We start from the raw sequence: 17,009 nt of genomic DNA on the forward strand, positions 1-17,009 counted from the left end.
ATTTATAATATTCCGCTTTGAATGATAATCTCACCAGCCTAAGTCAATTGTAGCACCGTTACCTCAGCTTCTCTTGAGAGCTACTGCTGTTGGTGCGGAGGAATTGTTAGAGGACCCAAGGTTGCCTAGTTTGGTCTTCTACTATCCTCTTGGTTACGTGATACAGCCATAATGGAACCATGGTGATAAAGATCTATCAATGAGTCTGCATCATACCCAGATATAAGGTAAGGAAAACATCGGCGCGATTCTCCCAGCCCCATGCCGGGCCGGAGAATCGCCACAACCGCGCCACGCCACCCCGACTCCGGTGCGCGATTCTCTGAGGAGCGGAGAATCAGCGTCATTTTCGCCGGCACGCTTGCCGCGGCACCGATCACGTGCCGCTGTCTGTGGCTGGGCCGCCGATTCTCCGGCCCGGATGGGCCGAGCAGCTGCGCAGAAATGGCAGAGACCCGTCAGCGGCGTTCACCCCTAGTCACTGCCGGCGGGAACTTTGCGCAAAGGGTCGGGGGGGGCGGCCTGTGGGGTGGGGAAAAGCGCTCCTTCACCCGGGGGGGGGCCTCCGATGGGGTCTGGCCCGCGATCGGGGCTCACCTATTGGCGGGCCGGCCTCTCCCTGCCCCCCCCACCCTACTTTGTTCCGCTTCCAGCCCCAGAACCCCCGCGCCATGTGCGTTGGGGCTGGAGCGTTCCGCGAGTCTACCACGCATGCGTCGGTTGGCGCTTCGTCACTGTGCAAGCGTAGGTTGGCGCCGCCCCCAGTCTGCGCCAGTGTGTAAGGCTGGAGCGGCGTGAACCGTTCCAGCACTGTGCTGGCCCCCTGTGGGGCCAGAATCGGTTGTCCCCGCGCCCCGTTTTGCACCGTCGTGAAACGATACGGCGTTCACGACGCCGCGAACACTTAGTCACCATTTCGGAGAATCGCACCCCATAAGTTTGGAAAGTTTGGGAACCAAAGGGGTGGCACAGTGGTTAGCGGTGATGCCACACAGGAACCTGGGTTCAATTCCAGGCATGAGTGACTGTGTGTCTGGAATTTGCACTTTCTCCCTGTGTCTGTGTGGGTTTCCTCCGGGTGCTCCGATTTCCGCCCATAGTTCAAAGATTTGCGGGTTAGGTGGATTGGCCATGATAAATTTCCCCTTATTATCCAAAGATGTGCCGGTTTGGTGGGGTTAAAGGGATAGGTTGTTTGTGGGCCTAGGTATGATGCGTTTTTGCAATGTGAGTGCAGACTCAATGGGTTGAATGGCCTCCTTCTGCACTGAAGGGTTCTATGAAAGTCATCTGTTCCTCCTAAACATGTGACGCGTATGTGGTGTCCCAAATTACTCAAACACCATATCCAAAATGGCGTGATTCTCCCCAACGGCTGCCGCGACGAAAGGCTGCGACGAAAACGGCCGTGTTTTACGGCCGCCTCCGTGCCCCTGACCGGGAACCGATTCTGCTCCCCGGTCGGGGCTAGCATCGCGCGGCCGTGAACTCCGGCATCGCGGGCTTAACGAATTTCGTTAAGCTCGCTAGCCAGAGTTAGCGACGGGTGACGCGTCAGATGACGTCAGCCGCGCATGCGCGGATTGGACGACTCCAACCCGCGTATGTAGCGGATGACGTCATCACGCATATGCGTGAAACCCGCGCATGCGCGGGCCGGTATGTCCCTCAGCCGCCCCGCGAATGGATACAGCGGGGCGGCGGAAGGATAAAGAGTGCGCGGGGTAAGTACCCGCTGCCCGCGATCGGTGCCCACCGATCGCGGGCCCATGGCACCCATGGCACGGCCGTGGTACTGCCGTGTCAATCGGTGTCATGGTTCCCCAGGTCGGGACTTTACGGCCGTTTTTACGAACGGTCAGACCAGGTGTGATTTACGTTCATAAAAACGGTCGTAAAGGCCTTGGAAATCAGCCCATCGGCCAGCTGAGAATCGCTGCTCGCCGTAAAAAAACGGCGAGTAGTGTTTCGTGTCGGGAGGCGGCCGTGGGGGGGGGGGGGAGAATAGCGGGAGGGCGTCGGACCAGCGTGTCCGTAAAAATTTACGCCGCCCGCTATTCTCCGCCCCGTCGTGAGTGCGGAGAATTCCGTCCATTGTTTCCTGAAAGAAATGTATTGATTTGTATCTAAGTGAGCCAGTACTACTTGCTTCCAGCATCTTCCTACAATTGCCACTCCACAAATTTACCACTTGCCCACAGAACTAACTTTTATGCAGCTTAGTTTGAACTTACCCCTATTCAAGCCCAGGTCGTGTCCTCTGGTTCTCATATTGCAGAAAAGAGGAAACAGGTTGTGCTGGGCTATGTTATTGAGTCCTTTATCTGCATTACCTCCACAATAACCAGAACCCAGTTTTGTTCTCTGGAATTATACTGCCCTTTTACAATTACGGGCGCCCAAAACCTTTTCTCAACAAACCAAGAGTGGGCTGTTCTCACAAGGATTGATATGACTCAGCCAAAATTCTCTTGATGGAAAAGTAAAACTAATTCTCAGAGTGTTGTCTTCCTCCTTCAGCCAGCACTCGACCTAAAATCTAAAGATATGCAGGTTAGGTGGATTGGCCATGTAAAATTTTCCTTAGGTTTGATGGGGTTGCAGGGTTCGAGGGATAGGGTGGACGTGTGGGCTTAAGTAGTGTGCTCTTTCCAAGAGCTACTGCAGACTCGATGGGCCAAATGGCCTCCTCCTGCAGTGTAAATTCTATGTCTACATGTCTAAAATATTTTTTTGCATTGTAGTTGCTGCCTAATGTGAATTTATTTTCATAATTGTTTATAAAGATTACCTCTGGTCATAGGAGATTAAGTGGTGGAAAGTTTAATCCCCCGCCCCTCCGGGAACAGAAGTGCTTGGTTGGTTTGGGTGAGATGTTATAATGGAAAACATCCCCCGAACCCAACCTGCTTTGACTCTTTCCACTTGAAATTTAAAAAGAGCCAGGGTGAGGGGAGGTGATGGGTGACAAACCCCCTCTCGGAGGCCCAAGGTCTGTTCGATCGGCTGGTTCTTCTTGGCCACGAAGAGATTGGCTCACCCCTGAGTTTTAAGCGAAGGGTGCGAGGTCACCGTCTCTATGTTACATTCTGGCCACCATATGGCCATTCATCTCGTTCTGTGTCAATTAGCTGCCAGAGCAGTGACTGCACTTAAAAAGGAAATCATTGGCTGTGAAGTGCTTTGGAACACCCTTGGGTCATGAGAGCTTTTATGTAAATACCCAATTCTCCGGTCTGCCAGCATGTTTTCCATGGGCTGCGTGCCCTCGCCGACAGCAGGATTCTCCATTCCTGCCACCTGTAAATGGGATATCCCATTGTGGCCACCCCACGCCACCGGGAAACCTGCGAGTGTGGTTGTGCTGCCATCACAACAGAGAATCCTGCCGGCAGAGAATCCAGCCCAGGCTCTTGACATATTTCTATACTGCATTTAACTGGAGAGCAAAGACTGCCGGATTTTTGATACTCTCTGTGGTAGTCACTACTGTTGTATTATGTATACTGCATAGAAGGATATTACGGTAAGGCCCCTGTACTACAGGTATGGGGGTAGATCCCTGCCTGCTGGCTCTGCCCAGTAGGCAGAGTATAAATGTGTGGGCTCTCCGAGCTGCAGCCATTTCGGCAGCAGCTGCAGTTGGCTCCACATCTCTCCGTAATAAAGCCTCAATTACTCTCTACTCTTGTCTCATCGTAATTGATAGTGCATCAATTTATTACGCAGAGATTTTAAAACGATGGATTTCCGCATCAAGCCTGATCGCCTGCACCCTCAAGCAGACAATGCCAAGTCGGCCTTCGCACATTGGCTAGCTTGCTTCGAGGCATACATCGGATCTGCGACTGAACCACCCTCAGAGGCACAGAAGCTCCAGATCCTTTACACGCGCCTGAGCTCCGACATCTTTCACCTCATCCGGGACACGCCGACCTGTGCTGAGGCCATGGCGCGACTAAAGGAGAACCAACAAAATCTATGTCAGACACCTCCTCTCCACGCGTATCAACTGCCCGGTGAGTCTGTGGAAGATTTCTGGCGTGCTCTGCAACTCCTGATGAGAGACTGCGATTGCCAGGCCATTTCGGCCGCTGAACATTCTGACCTGATACTTAGGGATGCGTTCGTTACAGGCATAGGGTCGACCTACATCCGCCAGCGACTCTTAGAAGGGGCTACCCTTGACCTTGCGGCAGCCAAGAAACTAGCGCTCTTGCTCACAGTCGCCTAACGCAATATACAGGCGTATGCCCCCGACCGCACGGCCCACCCCTCCTGCGCATCGTGGACACCGCCAATGAACACCCCACCAGCGACCTTCCCCAGCCAACCCCAAAGGCCTGCAGGAAGAAAGGACATTTCGCTGCCGTGTGCCAGGCCCACTCGATCGCCGCTATTAACCCGGCACCCCCCATGTGCGACCCGCAGGCGCCGCCATCTTCCTCGCCTCAGACCTCGTGCGGCCCGTGGGCGCCACCATCTTCCTCGCCTCAGACCTTGTGCGGCCCGTGGGCGCCGCCATCTTGCCCGTCTCAGGACCCCTGCTCGCGGGCACCTCATCGGACCGCTCATCGCCTGCAACCACCGCCGACCAGCCACGTCTGGCCTCCATCACGATCGACCAGTCCCGACCGCACAACCTCGCGACCACATCGACAACAGTGAAATTCGATGGCACACGATATCCTGCCTTCTTGACTCCGGGAGCACTGAGAGCTTCATCCACCCCGATACGGTAAGGCGCTGCTCCCTCACGGTACACCCCCACTAACCAGAGAATCTCCCTGGCCTCCGGATCCCACTCCGTGGTGATCCGGGGGTACTGCACTGCCACCCTCACCGTCCAGGCCATAGAGTTCAGCGGCTTCTGGCTCTATGTCCTCCCCAACCTCTGCGCTGCCTTGCTACTCAGCCTGGACTTCCAGTGCAACCTCCAGAGCCTAACCCTGAAATTTGGCGGGCCGCTACTACCCCTTACTGTATGCGGCCTCACGACCCTTAAGATCGACCCACCTTCCCTGTTTGCGAACCTCACCCTGGATTGCAAACCCGTCGCCACCAGGAGCTGATGGTACAGTGCCCAAGACAGGACCTTCATCAGGCCTGAGGTCCAGAGGCTGCTATGGGAAGGTATTATCGAGGCCAGCAACAGCCCCTGGGGAGCCCAAGTGGCAGTGGTGAAAACTGGGGTGAAAAACAGGATGGTCGTTGACTACAGTCAGACCATCAATCGGTACACGCAGCTCGACGCGTACCCCCTCCCATGCATATCTGATATGGTCAATCAGATTGCACAGTGCCGGGTCTTCTTGACAGTGGACCTGAAATCTGCCTACCACCAGCTCTCCATTCGCAAGGCGGACCGCCAGTACACCGCGTTTGAGGCGGACAGCCACCTTTGCCACTTCCTTAGGTTTCCCTTCGGCGTCACTAACGGGAGATGGACCGAATGGTTGATCGGTACGGACTGCGGGACACTTTTCCGTACCTGGATAACGTCACCATCTGCGGCCACGACCAGCAGGACCACGACGCTAACCTTTCCAAATTCCTCCACATCACCACTTAACTGACAACAAGGAGAAGGGCGTGTTCAGCACGGATCGATTAACCATCCTCGGCTATGTGGTTCAGAACGGAATTCTAGGGCCCGACCCCGATCACATGTGCCCCCTCATGGAACTCCCCCTCCCCCACTACCCCAAGGCCCTCAAACAAAGCCTGGGGTTCTTCTCATACTACGCCCAGTGGGTCCCTAACTATGCGGACAAGACCCGCCCACTCATCCACTCCACAGTTTTTCCCCTCACCAGGCCTTCAAGGCTGACATCGCCAAGGCCGCGATGCACGCGGTCGACGAGACTCTCCCCTTCCAAGTCGAGAGCGATGCATCAGACGTCGCTCTGGCCGCCACCTTCAACCAGGCAGGCTGGCCCGTGGCATTCTTTTCACGCACCCTCCATGCCTCCGAAATTCTGTTTAAAAGGAGGCCAAAGTGATCGTTGAAGCTGTGCGGCATTGGAGGCAATAACTGGCCGGCAGGAGATTCACTCTCCTCACTGACCAACGTTTGGTTGCCTTCATATTTAACAACACACAGCGGGGTAAGATCAAAAACCATAAAATCTTGAGGTGGAGGATCGAGCTCTCCACCTACAACTACGAGATTTTGTATCGCCCCGGTAAGCTCAACAAGTCCCCCAATGCCCTATCCGGAGGTACATGTGCCAGCGCACAAGTGTACATACTCCGGACCCTGCACGACGATCTCTGTCACCTAGGGGTCACCGCTTTTACCACTTCATAAAGGCTCGCAATCTGCCCTAGTCCATCGAGGAAGCCAGGGCTATCACCAGAGACTGCCAGGTCTGCGCGGTGTGTAAACTGCACTTCTACCGGCCAGACCATGCGCGCCTGGTGAAGGCCTCACGCCCCTTTGAACGTCTCAGCGTGGACTTCAAAGGACCCCTACCCTCCTCCGACCGCAACACGTACTTTCTCACTAGGTCGACAATATTCCAGATTCCCCTTCGCCATCACATGCCCCGACATGTCGTCTGCCACCGTCATCAAAGCCCTCATCACCATCTTCGCTCTGTTGAGTTTCCCCGCCTACGTCCACAGCGACCGGGGTCCTGATTTATGAGCGATGAGCTGCACCAGTACCTGCTCAACAGGGGCATTGCCTCGAGCAGGACGACCAGCTACAACACCCGGGGAAACGGGCAGGTGGAGCGGGTGAATGGGACAGTCTGGAAGGCCGTCCAGCTGGCCCTACGGTCCAGAAATCTCCCGGTCTCCGGCTGGCAGGATGTCCTCCTCGACGCCGTTCACTGCATTCAGTCACTCCTGTGCACTGCAACTAACGAAACTCTCCATGAACGTCTCTTTGCCTTCCCCAGGAAGTCCACCTCCAGGGTTTCGCTCCCAACATGGCTGGCAGCTCCAGGACCCGTCCTCCTCCGTAAGTACGTGCGACTCCACAAGGCGGACCTGTTGGTTGAGGGGGTACAGCTACTCCACGAGAACCCGCTGTACACCTACATGGCGTACCTCGATGGCCGCTAAGACACAGTCTCCCTCAGGGACCTGACAGGCTGGGTCCCCACACACCCCCCCTCTGCCCCGGCGCCACCCTCCCTTCCCCCCGGTGCACCCCACCACAGCCCCCGCTCCAGAATGATCCGCCCTCCCCTTGGTCCCACCCCGGGATGAAGATGAGGTCGACACGCTCCCGGAGTCACCCAAGGGGTAGCACGGTAGCATTGTGGATAGCACAATCGCTTCACAGCTCCAGGGTCCCAGGTTCGATTCCGGCTTGGGTCACTGTCTGTGCGGAGTCTGCACATCCTCCCCGTGTGTGCGTGGGTTTCCTCCGGGTGCTCCGGTTTCCTCCCACAGTCCAAAGATGTGCGGGTGAGGTGGATTGGCCATGATAAATTGCCTTTAGTGTCCAAAATTGCCCTTAGTGTTGGGTGGGGTTACTGAGTTATGGGGATAGGGTGGAGGTGTTGACCTTGGGTAGGGTGCTCTTTCCAAGAGCCGGTGCAGACTCGATGGGCCGAATGGCCTCCTTCTGCACTGTAAATTCTGTAAATAAGTAAGTGCATCACTCTCCTTAAGGGCCTATGTTGCTCTGTGCCAAGAATGCTCCCTTCCTCTGACTGGCTTCATACAAAAAAAACTCATGCACTTTCTTCAGTTAACCTTGGGCTCTGGATTCGTGCCAGCAACGTTGATCTAACTAAATTTTTTAAAGCTGCTGCAGACCTTTAGCTCCTGCACACGAGCCTCCAAATGGTGAGCTACCACTGCATCATCACATCAGTAACAAGTAATGTCCCAAGGTATTCCGGAGGGGTCCAATTTGACTCTTTCCTTTTCGGTTGCTGCACTGCAGATCTCGCGGTCTGCTGTTCCGGTTCATTGGTCGTGTCCCTGGGTTCGCTGTCGGCCTCTTGGTGTTCCTGGGTTCGCTGTCGGCAACCGAAAAGGAAAGAGTCAAATTGGACCCCTCCGGAAGGCCGCTGCCCTAGACTCGACATGTATGCTCAAGCCGTCAGAAGTCGTGTCAATGCCAGATTCATCACTCGCAATCACAAGGCAGCCTCAAACGTCACCCAAGCACAACGCAACGCCATCCGCACTCTCAAGACCAACCGCAACATCGTCATCAAACCAGCAGACAAAGGAGGGGCCACCGTCATACTGAACAGAACAGACTACTGCAAAGAAGTATACCGACAACTCGACAACCAGGAACACTACAGGCAGTTACCCGCAGATCCAACCAAGGAACACATCCGCCAACTCAGCAGACTGATCAAGACCTTAGATCCAGACCTTCAGAACACCCTACGTGCTCTCATCCCACGTAATCCCCGCATTGGAGATCTCTACTGCCTCCCGAAAATACACAAGGCCAACACACCAGGCCGTCCTATCGTTTCAGGCAATGGGACCCTGTGTGAGAACCTCTCTGGCCACATCGAGGGCATCTTGAAACCCATCGTACAAGGTACACCCAGCTTCTGTCGCGACACGACGGACTTCCTACAGAAACTCAGCACCCATGGACCAGTTGAACCAGGAACATTCCTCGTCACAATGGATGTCTCGGCACTCTACACCAGCATCCCCCATGATGACGGCATTGCTGCAACAGCCTCAGTCCTCAACACCGACAACTGCCAATCTCCAGACGCAATTCTGCAACTCATCCGTTTCATTCTAGACCACAACGTCTTCACCTTCGACAACAAATTCTTCATCCAGACGCACGGAACAGCCATGGGGACCAAATTTGCACCTCAATATGCCAACATCTTCATGCACAAGTTTGAACAGGACTTCCTCACCACACAGGACTTTCAACCGATGCTATACACCAGATACATCGATGACATTTTTTTCCTTTGGACCCACGGCGAGACATCACTGAAACGACTACACGATGACATCAATAAGTTCCATCCCACCATCAAACTCACCATGGACTATTCTCCAAATTCAGTTCCATTCTTGGACACACTCGTCTCCATCAAGGACGGCCACCTCAGCACCTCGCTTTACCGCAAGCCCACAGATAATCTCACGATGCTCCACTTCTCCAGCTTTCACCCGAAACACATTAAAGAAGCCATCCCCTATGGACAAGCCCTCCGTATACACAGGATCTGCTCAGACAAGGAGGAGCGCAACAGACACCTACAGATGCTGAAAGATGCCCTCGTACGAACGGGATATGGCGCTCGACTCATTGATCGACAGTTCCACCGCGCCACAGCAAAAAACCGCACCGACCTCCTCAGAAGACAAACACGGGACACCACTGACAGAGTACCCTTCGTCGTCCAGTACTTTCCTGGGGCGGAGAAACTACGACATCTTCTTCGCAGCCTCCAACACATCATCAGCGAGGATGGACATCTTGCCAAGGTCATCCCCACACCCCCACTACTGGCCTTCAAACAACCGCGCAACCTCAAACAAACCATTGTTTGCAGCAAATTACCCAGCCTTCAGAACAGCAACCACAACACCACAAAACCCTGCCAGGGTAATCTCTGCAAGACATGCCAGATCATCGACATGGACACCACCATTACACGTGGAAACACCACCCACCAGGTACGCGGCGCATACTCGTGCGACTCGACCAATGTAGTCTACCTCATACGCTGCAGGAAAGGATGTCCCGAAGCGTGGTACATTGGCGAGACCATGCAGACACTGCGACAACGAATAAACGGGCATCGTGCGACTATCAACAGGCAGGACTGTTCCCTTCCAGTTGGGGAACACTTCAGCAGTCAAGGACATTCAGCCTCTGATCTCCGGGTCAGCATTCTACAAGGAGGCCTTCAGGAGACGCGACAACGCAAAATTGCTGAGCAAAAACTTATAGCTAAGTTCCGCACGCATGAATGCGGACTCAACCGGGATCTGGGATTCATGTCGCATTACATTCGGCCCCCACCAACAAGCCTGGACTTGCAGAGGCCTACCGACTGAACTGGCTTGGGACAATTCACACCTCTTTAACCTGGAGTTACCTCTCTCTCTGCATCTTTGATGATTTGATTGCCTGCAGGTGCTCGCATTCTGGGGCATCTCTGACTGTGTCTATATAAACATTTCTGGAACAAGCCTTTCCATTCACCTGAAGAAGGAGCCGTGCTCCGAAAGCTCGTGTTTGAAACAAACCTGTTGGACTTTAACCTGGTGTTGTAAGACTTCTTACTGTGCTCACCCCAGTCCAACGCCGGCATCTCCACATCATGGCTCTTTAACCTGGAGTTACCTCTCTCTCTGCATCTTTGATGATTTGATTGCCTGCAGGTGCTCGCATTCCGGGGCATCTCTGACTGTGTCTATATAAACATTTCTGGAACAAGCCTTTCCATTCACCTGAAGAAGGAGCCGTGCTCCGAAAGCTCGTGTTTGAAACAAACCTGTTGGACTTTAACCTGGTGTTGTAAGACTTCTTACTGTATATATAGAGAGAGTGAGGAGTCCGGTCTGCAGCAAAGGAACTGGGACATTGTACAGAGTCTTGTTTAGTGGAAAGGAAGGAAGGAAATAACTGCAAGTCTTCCTTTCAATGGAAGTCATTTTTTAATATAAATCAATTAATGAGTCTCAGTGGTGCTCTCAGTTGAACCCAGCCACCTCTTCCTTGATTATGCTCATTAACCTCCCTTGATATCCTACTGTAGCAAAACCTCCTTGATTATTTGTATCCCATTAGTAGCAACCTCTTGCAACTCCTACACAGTCTTTAGCATTTTGCAGTAGCTTTCGCTCTGTAGTGTGGCCATTAGGTACCCTGAATGTGGGCCAAACCTTCCATGCATTATTCATTTTCTGGTTGTATTCACTTACCGTTGATCAAACCTGCCCATTGGAATCACTCATGAAATAATTAGTGCAATTATTACTACTTATAATCATTAGATGGCCCACACAGGACATGAAAAGTCCTTAATTAACAATTCATTAAATGGTGCATTTAATTAATCAAAACTCCCTTCTACTGCTAGTTTTATCGCTGCTGCTCCATGGATTGCATTGAAGTGAAACATAAAAATGTCTTTGTAACTTCTGTCCTGTGTGTATTTGTCATCTTGAAAGGGCCTTAAAACAAAAAAAGCATCTACTTGACCTTTTCCTCACCCATCTATCTGATGAAGATTCAGATAGGAGCAACTTGGAGTGTTATATTCGCCTCCAAGTAGTGAAAGACATTGAGGAACAAATCTGAAGGGAAATCACAGAGATGTGCAAGAGCTATAGAGCGGCGATACTGGGGTACTTTAGTCACCCAAATATCGATTGCATGATCCACTGCCACGGGCTAATTTATTGCAATGAGAGAGCCAAATGCACCAGTCTCACCTGCCACTTCACTGCCTCTGCATGACCAGGACTCACTGTAGTGCCTTGTCACAGAAGCTAAGGCACCCTCTGGCCCTCAGCTGAACAGCAAGAGATCCGGGAGAAACATTGGCGCCCAGAAATGCAATGTACAGACTAACCGGCTTGTGGACATGCCCTGATGTCCATAGCCAGGTTCCAGCCATGGTTTAAATAGTACCCACTGTTTTGTGGGGCTAACTTGGGACAGTCAAAGGCATTGAAGCTGAGACGTTTAGATGACTGGTTATCCCTTTGAGCAAGCATCTTCCAGCAACTATGTTTCTCCAAACATAGGGGCTCCTGCCTTTCCTCTGAATTCAGTCAATTCAGTCTGACAAGGAGGTAGTAAATGGGCACCCATAAAACAAAAGATGAAGGTTCTCTGGCTTTGAATCTGGAATATGGGGACCTTGTATTCCGGCATACACAAGGATTGCAATCAACAAAAAATGCATGAAAGACAGTATTGATCAAACGTGAGCTGCACCATTTCAACATCAAAATTGTTCCTCGCTGGCTAAGCCCGCTGAAACTTGACTTGCTGTCATTGGATCAATACATGAGGCTGTTTATATCTTCTACTAGCATGGCAAAGGTGCAGGTGAGCACTGTGAACATTGAGTGCGCTCTGATGCCAATAACAAATTAGCACAGATAATGGAGATCTTTGTTGTGAGCTCTGAAATCTTGTGTCGCTTTGTTTCGTCACAAAAAGAACATAGAAAATAGAAGCAGTAGAAGACCATATGGCCCATCGAGCCTGCTCTGCCATTCAATATGATCTTGGCTGAACTTGGGCCTCAACTCCACTCTCCCACCCATTCCCCATATCTTTGGATTTCCTAAAAGACAAAAATACGACTGTCTCAATCTTAAATGTGCTCAGTGATGGCATATCTACAACCATTTGGGATGGAAAATCTCAAAGATTCACAACCCTTTGAGTGAAGAGGTTTCCCTAATATCTGTCCTAAATAATCACCCCTTATCTTGGAATTGTGCCCCCATTATTTAGATTCCCCAGCCAAGGAAACCTCTCAGTTTCTACCCTATCAAGCTTCTTCAGAATCATCTGTGTTTCAGTGCGATCACACCTATTCTTCTAAACTCCAGAGAATACAGACCCAATATACTCAGCTTCTCATCATAGAATCATTCTCTCATCCCAGAGACCAATCAAGTGACCCTTTGCTGTACTGACTCCAATGCAAGTACATCCTTCCTTAAATATGGAGACCAGAACTGCACACAGTAATCCAGGTGAGGTCCCACCACACCCCACACAATTGTAGCAAAGTATCCTTTTTTTTTTGTACTCCAATTCACCTGTTTGTACACAGTTTTGCTGAGAATACCGGTACTGAAAACATACAAAGGCTTGGTTTGTCATTTGACAACACTTTCTGACTGACCAGTAATTCAAACATGATCATGCGTTCCAATTGTAACTTGATTAGGTCAAGTCTGGCAACTCCCCCTCTGCACCAGGATCCCATTGTTCAGGTGATTAGATTTTATGGCCCATCTCCAACAGTTGAATACCACAGGTGATCGCCATAGATCGCCGTGCTAAACGCAGGGGAGGGTGTGAGTCCTCCACACTCTTCTGGGTTTTGCAAATAGACTGACTCCATTCCAATAAGGTTGGAATGAAGAATGTATCGTAATCAATGGTAAGTATGTTCTTCTCCAAACAACAGCTTCAAGATAAGGTTAAAGAGCAACAAATACTATTCTACTTTGCTTTTGTGGATCTCATAAAAGCATTAGACATGGAGCGGGATTCTCCGACCCCCCGCCGGCTAGGAGAATCCCCGGGGGTGGCGCAAATCCCGCCCCGATGCCGGCTGCCGTATTCTCCGGAACCGTTTTTTGGGCGGGGGCAGGATTCATGCCGCGCCAGTCAGGGGCCGCTGGTAGTGGCCACCCCGACGATTCTCCGGGCCCTACTGGGCCGTGCAGCCATCCATTTTTTGGCCAGTCCCGTCGGCGTGGGTTACGCATGGTCCCAGACGGCGAGACCTGGCAGGTAAGTCAGCATGGGCGGTCCTCGGTGGGGGGTGGGGGGATCCGACCCAGGGATGGCCCCCAAGGTGGCCTGGACTGCGATCGGGGCCCACCGATCTGCGAGTAGGCCTGTTCCGTGGGGGCACTTCTTCCTTCTGTGCCGGCCCCTGTGGGCTCCGCTATGGCCAGCACGGAGAAGAGAACCCCCTGCGCATGCGCCAAAAAACGACGTCCAGTGTGCGCATGCCCGGAATCACATCAGCCGTTTTGCGCATGCGCGACCTCGCGCAGTCCCTTCGCCGCCAGCTGGAGGGGCGCCAACCCCTCCGCCGTCCACCTAGCCCCCGAGACAGGTGGGAATTCCTCACCTTGGGGCCCGTTGATGCCAGAGTCATTGGTGCTGGTTTTCCTGCCGGCGTGGGGACTTAGTCCCCAGGAGGGAGAGTCACGGCCCAGGAGTAGGACAAGATACTGGGTATTGGAGAAAATCAGGTGGAATCTCATACAGCCCTTGCATGAAAGGTGCCATGCACCATTCAGTTCAGCGGCTCCGGCCCTGATGGTTTTGTAATCAAGAATGGGGTGAAAACAAATTGCGTCTCAGCCCCTATTCTGTTTGGTGTAGTTTCTCTCTCCTATTGAACTATGCTTTTCCTGCTGACATGGAAGAAGTGTACCTCCACACATGACCAGAGGGGAATCTCATCAACCCGTCAAGATTCAAATCAAGTTGTGGCAAGTCCTGATCAGAAGATATCCGTATGCTGATAGTAATCTTCACATAGATTGGGCAAATCAAATTAGCCACAATGCCATCTAGGAGGAATTCCTGGAGTATATACAGGATGGTTTTCTTGACCAATATGTGGAGGAACCAACTAGAGAGCAGGCCATTTTAGACTGGGTACTGTGTAATGAGAAGGGAGTCATTGCCAATCTGATTGTGCGAGCCCGCTTGGGGATGAGCGATCATAACATGATAGAATTTTTTATCAACGTGGAGAGTGAAGTAGTTGATTCGGAGACTAGGGTGCTGAATCTTAATAAAGGAAACTATGAAGATATGAGGTGTGAGTTGGCCTTGATAGATTGGGGAGAGTTACTTAAAAGGATGACAGTGGATAGACAATGGCAAATATTGAAGGAACGCATGGAGGAACTGCAGCAACTGTTCGTTCCTGTCTGGCACAAAAGCAAAATGGGTAAGAGGGCCAATCCATGGCTTACAAAGGAAGTTAGAAATAGTATCCAGTCCAAGGAAGAAACATGCAGATTGGCCAAGTAAAATAATAGGTTTGAGGATTGGAAGCAGTTTAGAATTCAGCAAAGAAGGACAAAGGGAATGATTACGAAGGGGAACGTACAGTACAAAAGGAAGCTTGCAGGGAACATAAAGACTGACACTAAGAGTTTCTATAGACATGTGAAGAGAAAGAGATTGGTAAAGAGAACTGTAGGTCCCCTACAAACAGAAACAGGGGAATGCATAATAAGGGACAAAGAAATGGCTGGGCAATTGAAGACATACTTAGGTTCTGTCTTCACAAAAGAGGACATAAATCAGATACCAGAAATGTTGGAGAATGAAAGGTTTAGTGAGAGGGAAGAACTGAGGGAGATCAAGATTAGTAGAGAAATAGTGCGGGGGAAATTGATGGGATTGAAGGCGGAAAAATCCCTAGGGCCTGAGAATCTGCATCCCAGAGTGCTTAAGGAGGTGGCTCTGGAAATAATGGATGCATTTGTGGTCATCTTCTGGGATTCCATAGACTTTGAGCAGTCCCTGCAGATTGGAGGGTAGCTCATGTCACTCCAATATTCAAAAATGGAGGTAGAGAGAAAGCAGGGAATTATAGACCAGTAAGCCTAACACCGGTAGTAGGGAAAATTCTTGAATCCATTATCAAGGACTTTCTAGAGGAACATTTAGAAAGCATTGGCAGGATCAGTCAGAGTCAGCATGGATTTATGAAGGGAAAATCATGCTTGACAAATCTGTTGGAATTCTTTGAGGAGGTAACCAGTACAGTTGACAAGGGGGAGCCAGTCGATGTGGTATATTTGGACTTTCAGAAGGCATTTGACAAAGTCCCCCATAAGAGATTATTGTGAAAAATTAAAGCGCATGGGATTGGGGAATGTTATTGAGGCGGATAGAAAACTGGTTGGCAGAGAGGAAACAAAGAGTAGGAATTAATGGGTCCGTTTCAAATTGGCAGGCAGTAACTAGTGGGGTGCCACAGGGATCTGTGCTGGGGCCCCAGCTATTCACAATATATATTAATAATTTGGATGAGGGAACAAAATGTAACATCTCAAAGTTTGCAGATGATACCAAGTTGGGTGGGAGGGTGAATTGTGACGAGAATGCAGGGATCCTACCACATGATCTGGACAGGCTGGGCGATTGGGCAAATCAATGGCAGATGCAGTGTAATTTGGATACGTGTGAAGTTATTCACATTGGAAGCAAAAACAGGAAGGCAGATTATTACCTGAATGGTTGTAAATTGGGAGAGGGAAGTGTGCAGCGGGACCTGGGTATCCAATTGCATTGAAGGTAAGCATGCAGGTGCAGCAGGCGGTAAAGAAGGCTAATGGTATGTTGGCCTTTATTGCTTGAGTTTTGAGTACAGAAGCAGGGATGTCTTGCTGCAATTATACAGGGTGTTGGTGAGGCCACAACTAGAATATTGTGTGCAGTTTTGGTCTCCATTTCTGAGGAAGGATGTTCTTGCTCTCTCTCGAGTGCAGCGAAGGTTCACCAGACTGATTCCAGGGATGGTGGGGCTGTCATATGAGGAGAGATTGACTAGGTTAGGATTGTTCTCGCTGGAGTTGAGAAGAATAAGGGGAGATCTCATAGAGACTTATAACATTCTAACAGAAGTAGACAGTGTAGATGCAGGGAAGGTGTTCCCAATGATGGGTGTATCCAGAACCAGAGGTCACAGTCTGAGAATTCAGGGAATTTTGGACAGAGATGAGGAGACATTTCTTCGCCCAAAGAGTGGTGAGCCTGTGGAATTCATTACTACAGTAATAGTTGATGCTAAAACATTGAATATATTCAAGAGGCAGCTAGATATAGCATTTGGGGAGAATGGGATCAAAGGCTATGGAGAAAAAGCAGGATGTGGGCAAATGTGCCAAACATGCTAGTGCTTATCAAACAAAGAAAGCATCACTGGCTTGTGCACTGGATGGAAGATTACCACACCCCCAAGAATATGCTTTATGGGGGGGAGATAGCTGGTGCCAAGAGACTAAAGCCCAAATTCAAGGATACTGTCAAATGAGAAGACATGAAAGTCCTCAATGTCAGACAGAATAGGAAACTCTGGCTGATGACTGACAGAAATAGCGAGATTGCTGTGGGCAGATGTTCACCACTACTACGACATGTGGCTTCTGAATGTTGAAAGCAAATGCCAGCCCTGCAAACAAGGAATCAGCAGAGGGTGGTTGATTCAGCGTTTTCGATGATCAGACCACATGCTGCACTGGGTAGACTTGTGAGTGGACTGAGGGGGGTGCGTGCAGCGCCGGCAGTGGAGGTTGGATGTGGGGCTGTTGGCGGA

At 51.1% G+C, this 17,009-nt stretch overlaps 1 protein-coding gene across 4 annotated transcripts in view; it reads left to right on the plus strand.

Annotated features, from left to right (window-relative positions):
* The window catches only part of LOC119979536 (kinase non-catalytic C-lobe domain-containing protein 1), a 261,428-nt gene that overhangs the window by 200,548 nt on the left and 43,871 nt on the right, over positions 1 to 17,009 (plus strand). The window lies entirely within an intron of this gene.

This window comes from Scyliorhinus canicula, chromosome 16 (assembly GCF_902713615.1).
Source record: "Scyliorhinus canicula chromosome 16, sScyCan1.1, whole genome shotgun sequence".
In the NCBI taxonomy this organism is placed as follows: Eukaryota; Metazoa; Chordata; class Chondrichthyes; order Carcharhiniformes; family Scyliorhinidae; genus Scyliorhinus; species Scyliorhinus canicula.